This window comes from Ailuropoda melanoleuca, chromosome 1, assembly GCF_002007445.2.
Source record: "Ailuropoda melanoleuca isolate Jingjing chromosome 1, ASM200744v2, whole genome shotgun sequence".
NCBI classification, from domain to species: Eukaryota; Metazoa; Chordata; class Mammalia; order Carnivora; family Ursidae; genus Ailuropoda; species Ailuropoda melanoleuca.
Window position 1 is genome coordinate 205,892,906 of NC_048218.1, and position 10,367 is coordinate 205,903,272.

The window sequence follows — 10,367 nt, forward strand, 5'->3', positions numbered from 1 at the left end:
AGGGGGCACCCGGATTTGAACCGGGGACCTCTTGATCTGCAGTCAAATGCTCTACCCCTGAGCTATACCCCCTTGCGCTGAACTTGCCCTTCTTTACGTTACTTCACCTGTGACACCGCACCCAAGCATTCCACAGCGCCCCCTGAGTTCCATTCGTTGCTGGTAGGCCTATGAAACTAGCAGGTCCAGCACAAACGCACTGGAGACCACTCTGTGCCCATGCAGCCGCCTTCCCACTCCCCCAGAGGCCCCTCGCTTGGCTAATAGGCGCTTTTCCGCTACAGCAGCGCCTGAACTGCGGGAGGTACCAGGTTTCTGCGGGACCCCGCCCCCCCATCCTTCCTTCCTTCCCTCCTCGCTCAGCTCCACCCGCTCCGCCCTGCTCTCCCCAGCCTCACCCTAGCTGGGTCTCTGTTTGTCTTCCCATTCTCCCCCCTCTCCCCGGCCCAGCGCCCTCCTGAGGCAGTCTCCTAGGGGCTTGGGTGAACCCAGGAGTGACAAAGCCGGAGAGGCAGTAGCGCCTGAATCCTTCCGGCAGCAAAGCCGAGGAAGCTAGGGCGCCGTATGAAGGCTGCTGTTTGGGGGCCCACAGCCCCGGCTCAAAGGTCCCTGCTATATGGTCAGAGATCTCTCTTTCCTCTGCCCCCCAGCAGGAGAGCCCAGGCCCTGCATGTGCCCCCCCCATCCCCTCCCTCCCGGCTCGCAGACCTTCGTGCATAGAGCACACACACCGTCCTTCCTACAAGGCATCAGGGCAGTAACCGAAGGGGACGCTATGTGGCCTCAGACACCGGTGAGATTCACTTTCCAGAGACCACAGAGGACACTGAGCTATGCAGTGGAAGATAGGGTAGAAGAGGGGAGATTCTTTTCTCATTCCTGTGCAGCTTACCAATAGCATTCCTTTGTTACACGGGTAAGGTGGTTCACTTCAAAAACATAAAGTAAACTCAAAATCAGTATTCCAGTGAGAACAGAGAGTGCCCCATCCGTGATGTTTCTCACATAATCGACCCGCTCCCGTGTTGCTGGCCGCTTGTCCAGCCTCAAAAACACCATCTTTTCATCAGGGAACGTAATTGGAATGTCGGGCGCCCTTCCCTAGCATGGCCAGGTTCCCCGGGTGAGGCGAAATCCATTTGGTGGAGCTGGTTCCTAGCCTCCATGCCAGAAGTTTTGACTTTTGTTTCTGAGTTCACCGTATTAGTGCCGAGTGTGTGCGCAGATCCCACTCTTTTCTTTTTCCTTTTTTTTTTTTTAAGATTTTATTTTGTATTTATTTGAAGAGATAGAGACAGCCAGCGAGAGAGGGAACACAAGCAGGTGCAGTGGGAGAGGAAGAAGCAGGCTCATAGCGGAGGAGCCTGATGTGGGACTCGATCCCATAACGCGAGATCATGCCCTGAGCTGAAGGCAGACGCCCAACGACTGTGCAACCCAGGCACCCCCCACTCTTTTCTGATTAGTGTCCTATCTTTCATGCATGAGACAAGGATATTGTTCCTTTAACTGACATAGTAAGTCCATAACCCACAGGATCAAACCCTACTTTTGGTTGGAGGCCTTTTCAGTTATTCAGGAGTAAGAGGTAAGGCTCTGTGCACTTGGCGCTGCCGAGAATAGAGGATTTACATGTTTGAGCTTCATTTTCTTTCTCTGAGTTCCTGTGCCAACGGAATCAGCCGCTCTACCATACGGTGCTTCCCGGTGTCCTGTGGTAACTTAGTATATCAGGGCCTGGCCCTCCTTGGGCACTTGGCTCCAGGTGACCCAGGCAATAGTCAACTTCTCTGCTTTGTCACTGTGTGTCCATGATGGCCAGGTTCCAATTCCTGAATACCTGGCCAGATGGTCACTGCTTTTAGCCCCAACCTGACCAGATAACTGACGCCACGTTCCCCTCACTTCCTGCACCTGACTTCCGGTATCAGTTTTCACACTGGCAGCATTCTGTCTCAAAAATTGAAACTGATAATGGCTAATTGACACAAACAAGGAAATGACTGGCACAAAGACAAAAATCTCAGACCTCTCAAGGAAACCTAGCAATCTACACTCAGAAAATGGGCAGAATTAAAGGGCAGCCAGGGGGTCAGGATCCTTCACCCCCAAACAACATCCTGGTTAGGGGGCTGGTGATGTCCCTGTTGCACACTGGCTGTAGCCCCCAGCCCCACTGCCAATGCCAGAGCTCCCCTGGGATAAATTCCAGACTCTTCCTGCCTGTGTGTCCCTCATTCCATATTCCAAGTCTCAATCACGTGCGTGTGGATGGCTAAGCTTAGGGCATTGCTGGGGTTGGTGGGAGGGCAAAGTCTGGTACTTTTGCCTTTGGTAGTGCGGGTAGGTCCTGGTTTCCACCAGTCATGGACAGCTGTGGATCCCCCTCCCCCCCACCACGGAAAGGAATTTCAAACATTGAGGGTGTCAGAAAGGTAGTTGCCTATACCTACCGCAGATCTCATAAGTGAGACTAGATCAGTGCTGGAATAAGGAATGGGGGAGATTGTACAGCACTGCCACAGCCTGGGGAGCTTTTCTGGCAAAGGCTTGACCTGCCTCTTCTCTCTTCCCTCCTCCCCCTCCCCACTTCCTTCTTCTTTTCCTTCTGCTTCTTCAATCCCAGTGTCGCTAACACCCAGCAGTATATTACTTTCAGGTGTACAGGGTGGTGCTTCAGCACTTCCGTATATTACTCGGTGCTCATCAAGATAAGTGTACGCTTAATTCTTCTCTTCCCTACTTGCAGGAAGAGGCAGTTACCCGGAATGCCAGCAAGTCTGAATAAATATGGCAGCAGGTGCATACCACGGAATATTATTCAACCATAAAAAGAAATGAGCTATGAAGACACAAAAAGATATGGAGGGAACTTACGTGCCTATAGCTAAGTGAAAAAAGCCGATCTGGAAAGGCTACATACAGTATGCTTCCAACTGGATGACATTCTGGGAAAGGCGAAACTTGGGACAGTATAAAGACCGGTGGTCGCCAGGGATTGGCAGGGGGAGGAGAGCAATGACTAGATATAGCAGGCGGGATTTTTAGAACACTGGGGCTATCCCTATGACGCTAGTTAATTGTAGATACGTGACATTATGCATTTGTCAAAACCCATAAAACTGTAGGTGTCAGTTAATAATAATGTATCGATAGATATTCGTTCACCAGTTTTAACAAATGTACCACACTAGTGCAAGATCTTAACCACAGGAAAACTGGGGGGGGGGGGGGGGGGGGGGTTAAATGAGAACTCTTTGTACTTTCTGCTCAGTTTTTTCTGCCAACCTTAAACTGCTCTAAGAATTAAGTCTACAACATACATGTTTTTAATGACAGCAGGTGGGGGCTCCCTGGATTACGCATCAGAGACCATGTGATCTGTGTTCAAAAGACCCGCCCAGGAGCCAGGGCGCCTTTCCCCCAGCTGCCCTATCCAGGACTCTAGCACAGCAAGTCGCTGACATCTTCCGTGGGCTTGCCTGAGACCCGCGGGGTCTGCCACCGGGACGGACCCCTTTCTGACTAGGCCTTCTTCCGCACCTGGCAGCTTCTCGGGCCACTGCCGAGGGCACCGGCTTTGAAAACCAAACACCTTTAGGCCAAGCTCCCTTTAGAATCAAACGTGCCTGTCAGATCGTCTAGTGAGCATCGGGGTGGAGGGGGTAGGAGGAAGGGTAGAGGTGTGCCTCGTTTTTACAATAAAAGTACTGCATCAGTCCCAGGGGCTGAAGTCCAGGGCACATGCGCACGAACAGCGCCCCCCCGCGGCTGAACCTATGAGTTCTCGCAGCGGCTGCTTCTGTGTGTGCCCCCAGCCTCCTGTGTACTCAGGAGAGCTCACCAAACATATACTTTGGTCAGAGGGTCATGACAAAACGTCTGATTCTGGACAAGCAACGACTGGGAAAGAAAACGAACAGGGGGCACCCGGATTTGAACCGGGGACCTCTTGATCTGCAGTCAAATGCTCTACCCCTGAGCTATACCCNCGAACAGGGGGCACCCGGATTTGAACCAGGGACCTCTTGATCTGCAGTCAAATGCTCTACCCCTGAGCTATACCCCCACACATGCTACATGTTCCGAACTAGCATCTTTTCACTATGTTGCAATACCCGGTGTCCAACGCTACGCTAACTGCCATTCATTCTCAATGAGCCTCCAGAACCGCACCCCTCCGGCTGTCAGCCTCCCCTACAAACTCCTCTACAGACTATATTTCAGGGGAATGATTTTTTTTTTTCTTCTATGTGAAACCAGTTAACAGTCATCCATCTTGTCCAGTGGGTCTCTACCGTCTTTATTGCTTTATTATAATCAGGAAAACATTCTTATTTTAAAAAATTGTATATTTAAGTGAAAATATATACATAAAATAAAGTAAAATTAAATAGATCTAACAAACAGATCTATATTTTAGTAGGAACCCCCCCCACACACATTTTCCCCCAAAGTAAAAAACTCAAACCGCAGCTCAGATCACCACTGCCCCAAATGTGCTGTTTGCATTGTTTGTTGACATAAATATTCTCACATTAAACCCAGGATGGTCATAATTATTAAAGATTGTTTAAAATGCATATTTTCTAAATCATGTGATTCCTTCCTTTACTGTGGATGTTATTTAAAAAATTAAGATGTAGTTGAGAATTATAATCCAAAGTATTAAGCACTGATATATACAACCTTTTAGCTGTGTAGACCTTGAACTGTGGCATTTTGAAATAAAAAAAAATTGCTTTGGTGAGATGAAGAATAATAAAGTTGTCTTTATTGATATTTTATACTATTATAAAATAAATATTTTTTTACATATGAAGAAAAATAACCTCCAACCTAGAATTCTGAACCATGTAAACTAATATTTAAGCATGAGGACAAAAGAAGGACATTCCAGAAGAACAAGATCTGAAAGCATGTATTAGAGCAGAATCCCACTAAATCCACAGCTGACAGAGAACGGAGATGAACCCTGGGGAGAAACAAGGACATGAAAAGCCCATGGATGATGGCCCCTCCAGTGGGACCGGCAGCCTCCTCCTGGAGCCAGAGCCTCAGACTTGACCTCCTCATTCAGAGATCTAATAGGCCCCTCAAACTGAACATGGGAGAGAATTATTAAATGTTCTCATCCCTAGCCAGCTCCCTTCCCACCCGTGTTGCCCACCTAAGTGCTATGATTCTCCCAGCGACAAGGGCCAAACACCGGCCAGCCACTGTGGGGTCACCTCTTTCATTTGCGTCCAAAGCCTGCAGCAAGTCCTGTCGACTCTGCTGTGAGACATATTTGCATCTGAGCAGTTCTTGCGGTCATGACCTCTGGTCCAGACCCACCTGACCCGTCACCACCCTCTCCTGGCAGGTCTCCCCTTGCCTTTTCCACCTACTTCTATTTCCACTGAGACAACCCTTTCAGACAGGAGTCAGATGACGTTTCCCGCTCTGCTCAGTGGCTTCCTGCTCCCCCAAGAACAAAGTCCACGCTGCAGCCTACGGGGACCTACAGGACCTGGCCCCGGCTGCTTCCTCCCCGGAACTCCTTCCTTTTTGCCTCCAGCCACACTGGTCTTTGCTGTTCCTCCAAGAGCGCTGCTCCAGAAACTCCCGGTGCGCCTTCTCTTCGCTCAGGGCTCTGCCCAGCATCAGCTCATCAGCAGGGCCTCCTGTGGTTCTGTCTAAACTGTATCCCATCATTTTTATCCCCTTGCTCTGTTTTTGTTTTCCTNTTTTTTTTAAATTTTTTTATTTTATTTATTTATGCAACAGAGATAGAGACAGCCAGCGAGAGAGGGAACACAAGCAGGGGGAGTGGGAGAGGAAGAAGCAGGCTCACAGCAGAGGAGCCTGATGTGGGGCTCGATCCCATAACGCCGGGATCACGCCCTGAGTCAGAGGCAGACGCTTTAACCGCCGTGCCACCCAGGCGCCCCTGTATCCCATCATTTTTATCCCCTTGCTCTGTTTTTGTTTTCCTCACAGTTCCCATTACAACCTGCATTATAGTAAGATAGATTTTTATTCATTGTTTGTCTCTCTCACTACTCATGGCTTAAAAAAACAACTCATAGCAAATTAAGAAGTAAATTTCTGCAAAGGAAATGTCCAAAGACAAGAATGTTCAGATGTTTCCATATGTCCATGGCCTAACCTGGAGACTTTCCTTTGTGGGGCCGAAGACATTTTCTCGTCTCCCATTTCATTTGTAGACAGGAATAATTTTTACAACCCCCTCGAGCCTGAGTTTGCTGAACTCATACTGGGCTGCTCCAGACAGAACAGGTGCATCTCCCCCTTTACTCGCTTGAACAAGGTGTCCCCATATTGGGGAGGGGTAGAAGTCTTCTTGGGTGTTAGTTTCCTAAATGGGAAAATGGAAGGAGGGCTAACTGACAACTAAGAGTGCCCCAGTTGGTCCCAGGCAGGCAGTGGGAGGAAAGCAGGCAGGACCTCAGGACACTGTCTTTGGCGGAGTGAAGGCCCCACAGTCCGGTGAACATGCAGAAGAGGCAACGGTGGACAGGTGCCTTGGGTGTGGCGGCAGGTATGATAAGGGCCTGGTCACAGATGTGTGAAGGCCTAGAGCAGTGCTGCTCAAGGTATGGTCCCAGGTCAGCAATGTCAGCATTACCTGAGAACTTGTCAGCACAAACCTTTGGGGGGGGGCAGCCATCTTTGTTTTAACAAGACCTCCAGGTGATTCTGAGGCACCCTAAAATTAAGAACCACTGACCTAGAGCAGAGATCAGAAGATGAGCAGTTTGACCCTGGTCTTTGGTTATAATCCCAGCTGATCCCAGAGGGTGCTCGAATTCCAAACCCATTCCTTTCTTGGGTGTTGCGGCACCCGAGTCTTCCTGCAGGTGGTGCAAAAGGAAACCGAGCTAGACCTGTAGCAGGTGTTTCTCAAACTGGGTCTCCTGACTTTCCAAAAGGAGCTTGTTCCTTACCCCAGATCATATCTGCATGTTTGACAAACTCCTGAGATGATTCGTAAGTACAAAAATCTGAGACTGGCCCAAGGGATGCAGTTCATGCACCGTGTCACATCCTGGGCTCCTCCATTAGCTTTCCCCTTGTTGTCTTTGAGCTGTGTGGCACATTCATGCTCTATGAAGCCTGCATTCTAGTCCCTTTGATGGTCTCAGGTCTGTATACATCTATTCAGATGGCTCCTATTATGTGGCCTTTACATATTTTGACTGATGGAAGCTAGGGACAAGAGGAAGGTAAGAGAGTCATTGGTTCAGTAACAGGGTTCTAAACCCAAAGTCAGGAAGAGTGGATTCAGGTTCTCATCCCACCAGTAAAGGGCTTTGTATGGTGAAAGACTAGTAATCTCGAATGTCTGTATTCAGATGCCCTCTGTGAATGGCATGGACTAGCGACTCTGAAGGCCCTTCCAGCTTTAAATGTTGGTGTCAGTGCTCTTCCAGAAAAAGCAGGGAGGCAGCTACAGGGAGGAGAACCGGTTGCTTGTTTTACATCAGAGACAGAAAATTGCAGTGAGGTAGGCTTGGCTGCTTCCAGGAGGTCCAGCCAATGTACATTTATGACAAAAATTTATAGGGGTGTTGGGTGTGGCTGCACAGGTAAAAGGTATTACTTAGGCTCACACCTACATCAGGGGGTATAGCTCAGGGGTAGAGCATTTGACTGCAGATCAAGAGGTCCCTGGTTCAAATCCGGGTGCCCCCTGCTGTCTCTCACTTTTGTTCACTGGAGCTGGTATTAAAGATTCAGTTCCTTTTCCTAATACTGAGCCTCAGGATATGGAGCGTTCCAAATCTGGTTAAAAAAAAAAAAAAAGTCAGGAGCAGCTTAAAACCCTGGCACTGAGCACCAGAGCCTCAGAGTGATAGGTTCCTCCAACTGTGACTTCATAGTTCACTCACCATGGGTCTTGTTCTACGTAAGCTCAGGCTCCCTTTTTCTACACACTTTCATTGCTCCACATCAGTGGCATGCTGCTACATACTTAACAACCAGCTCTTGGGGGAAGGGCATTGCTGATTTTTAGTGTTTCCTAGTTTCATGGTGTAAATAATCTCACCGTGGTCAATTTCAAGCTACAAACATAAGATCAGTGAACATGGAATGGGGAAGATATGCTAACAAGTGACTCTCTGGTGCGAGCCAGCTCTAGCACAAACCGTCCCTAATCCATCTTCCCCAAAGAGGCATGGATGGGCTTTTGACCCCTACTCTATCCTCACAGTGCTTACTGACATCAGAGCAGTGGCTGACATCCATCTGTTCATCCATGGACTCATCCATTCACTCAAGACATATTTGATTCCCACTTGATACCAGACACAGGAAAGAGAGCTGAGCAAGAACTGTCTGCGGTGGGTAGAACAGTCAAACAAAGAAATGGTCATGGGAATAAGGACAGCTAGACAGAAGAGAGGGCTATTTCAAAATAAAAGGATCTCTGTTACTGGGACTATGTTCGACTAGATCATCTAAAACTCCTTCTACCTCAAAACACCCAGAAGTGAAACATAAAATAGGGTTTTATCAAACGGTATCAAACAAATACCCAATCACAGGCATAGCTGAGCTCGCATGACAATAAAGGATTATCTTGGGGGTGGGGCAGGGGAATGAACTGAAGTTCTGACCCCAAGAATGCCTGTGGTTATGGTGAGACAGCAGAGGTGTTGAGTTTTAGCAGCCATGTGGATCTAGGAGACTAGGTCTAGACCTGAAACGCCCCTCCTGCCTGTAAAGTCAGGCTCCCAGAGAGCCACACCATTAGTACAAGGGTGGGTTAGCAAAACATGAGCACGAGCAGACAAGAGGTCTTTCTCTTCTCAGTGGGGGAGGAGGCATCTCCCCTGAAAATTCATAACCAGAGATTTATCTTCACACTTGTTAGAACTTTGAATTTACGCTACCTGCATGGTTCAGAAATTCCCCGCGCTAAAAGTTGACATAAAAAGTGTGCCTAGGCTAGCAATGATTGTGGAGTACTCAGAAGAAATAGACACAAACTCTGAGGGCACAGCTGCAGGCCAGGCCACACAGAATTCCCACGGGTGAAACCTGGCTTAAAATGGATGCATAATTCAAAATAATAAAATCAACAAGGAATCAGCCAACCATGAGTGAAAGCCATGAGACAAAATAAAGAATGTCAGATAGGAGAAATACACAGATACTATGAGGTAAGTGTGGTCAAAATTATTAAAGACATAGGAAATTGAATGTATGAGAATATATGACTTTCAAAAAGAGGAAACAGACTCATCTAAAATGAAAAATACAATAACTGAAATTAATAGTATAATAGCAGATAGAAAGAAGAGAGATTTGTGAACAAAATAGAATATGTCTTAAAAAACTACCAAGAATGAAGCATAAAGGTCTAAAAAAATGCAAAACAAAAAAGAGTGGCTAAGAGGGGTGCAGAGTAGAATAGAGTTCTGATAAATGTCAAATATGAATTCTACAAGTATAAACTATAATGATATAATAGCTGAGAAATTTCCAGACTAGTACAAAGACCTCAGATTAGGAATGAGTTCCAAAAAAAACCCCAAATCCACACCTAGGCACACTGCAGTGCTTTCATAATACCATAGACAAAGGGATGATCTTAAAAGCAGCCAAACAGAAAAGACAAATCACGTACAAAGGAATAATAATTAGAATGACGGCAGACTGTTCAACGGAAGCAATGATGGGTAGGAGACGATGGAATAAAGTATTCTGAGTGAAAGACAGTATAACATGTTAGAATTCTCTACTCGGTTCAACTATCATTCAGACGTGACAGAAATATATTGAAAGCATTTACTTCTAAGATATCCTTGCTGAAGCAACTTTTAAAACTTGTAATTCCAAAAGGAGAACACTGAACCCAGAAGGAAGGAGAAAGAGACAAGAGAAAATATGGTGAACAAAAATACTAGTGAGCGTACTGGTGAATCTAAAAAGCACTGATTATACGAGACAAAAAAATGAGTTGGGGAGGGCTTAAAAATAAGACTTAACCAAAGAGAACAATTACACAGAAGACAAGGGCAATGATGTGATTGAACTAATACATTAAAGTTCTTCTTTTGTGTGTGGAAGGAGGGTGGAAATACTAATTATTGTTAGACTATATCAGATCAGATGTGTGTATAAAAATTTAAAGAGTAACCCCTAAGACTATAGAAAAGGAAGACAAAATAATTTTCAAATTAGTAGAAAAAGGTGAATCAAGGTGAACTCCTCAAAGATGAGTAAAGAAAAAGTGATCGATCCAATAGAAGAATGGAAAGAAAGGCATAGAAAAAATAAAAATAAATAGAAAGCACAAAAGAGATGGTAGAAATGAATAAAAATATATTACTAATCACAGTAAATGCAAATGGACT

General features: G+C 46.6%; 4 non-coding genes across 4 annotated transcripts; 1 reads left to right on the forward strand and 3 right to left on the reverse strand.

Annotated features, from left to right (window-relative positions):
* On the reverse strand, positions 1-72 carry TRNAC-GCA. The gene has a single exon. It is a non-coding gene; the product is annotated as a tRNA-Cys (tRNA).
* Positions 73-3,921: 3,849 nt separating this feature from the next.
* On the reverse strand, positions 3,922-3,993 carry TRNAC-GCA. The gene has a single exon. It is a non-coding gene; the product is annotated as a tRNA-Cys (tRNA).
* Positions 3,994-3,997: 4 nt separating this feature from the next.
* On the reverse strand, positions 3,998-4,069 carry TRNAC-GCA. The gene has a single exon. It is a non-coding gene; the product is annotated as a tRNA-Cys (tRNA).
* Positions 4,070-7,626: 3,557 nt separating this feature from the next.
* On the forward strand, positions 7,627-7,698 carry TRNAC-GCA. The gene has a single exon. It is a non-coding gene; the product is annotated as a tRNA-Cys (tRNA).
* Positions 7,699-10,367: the final 2,669 nt, after the last annotated feature.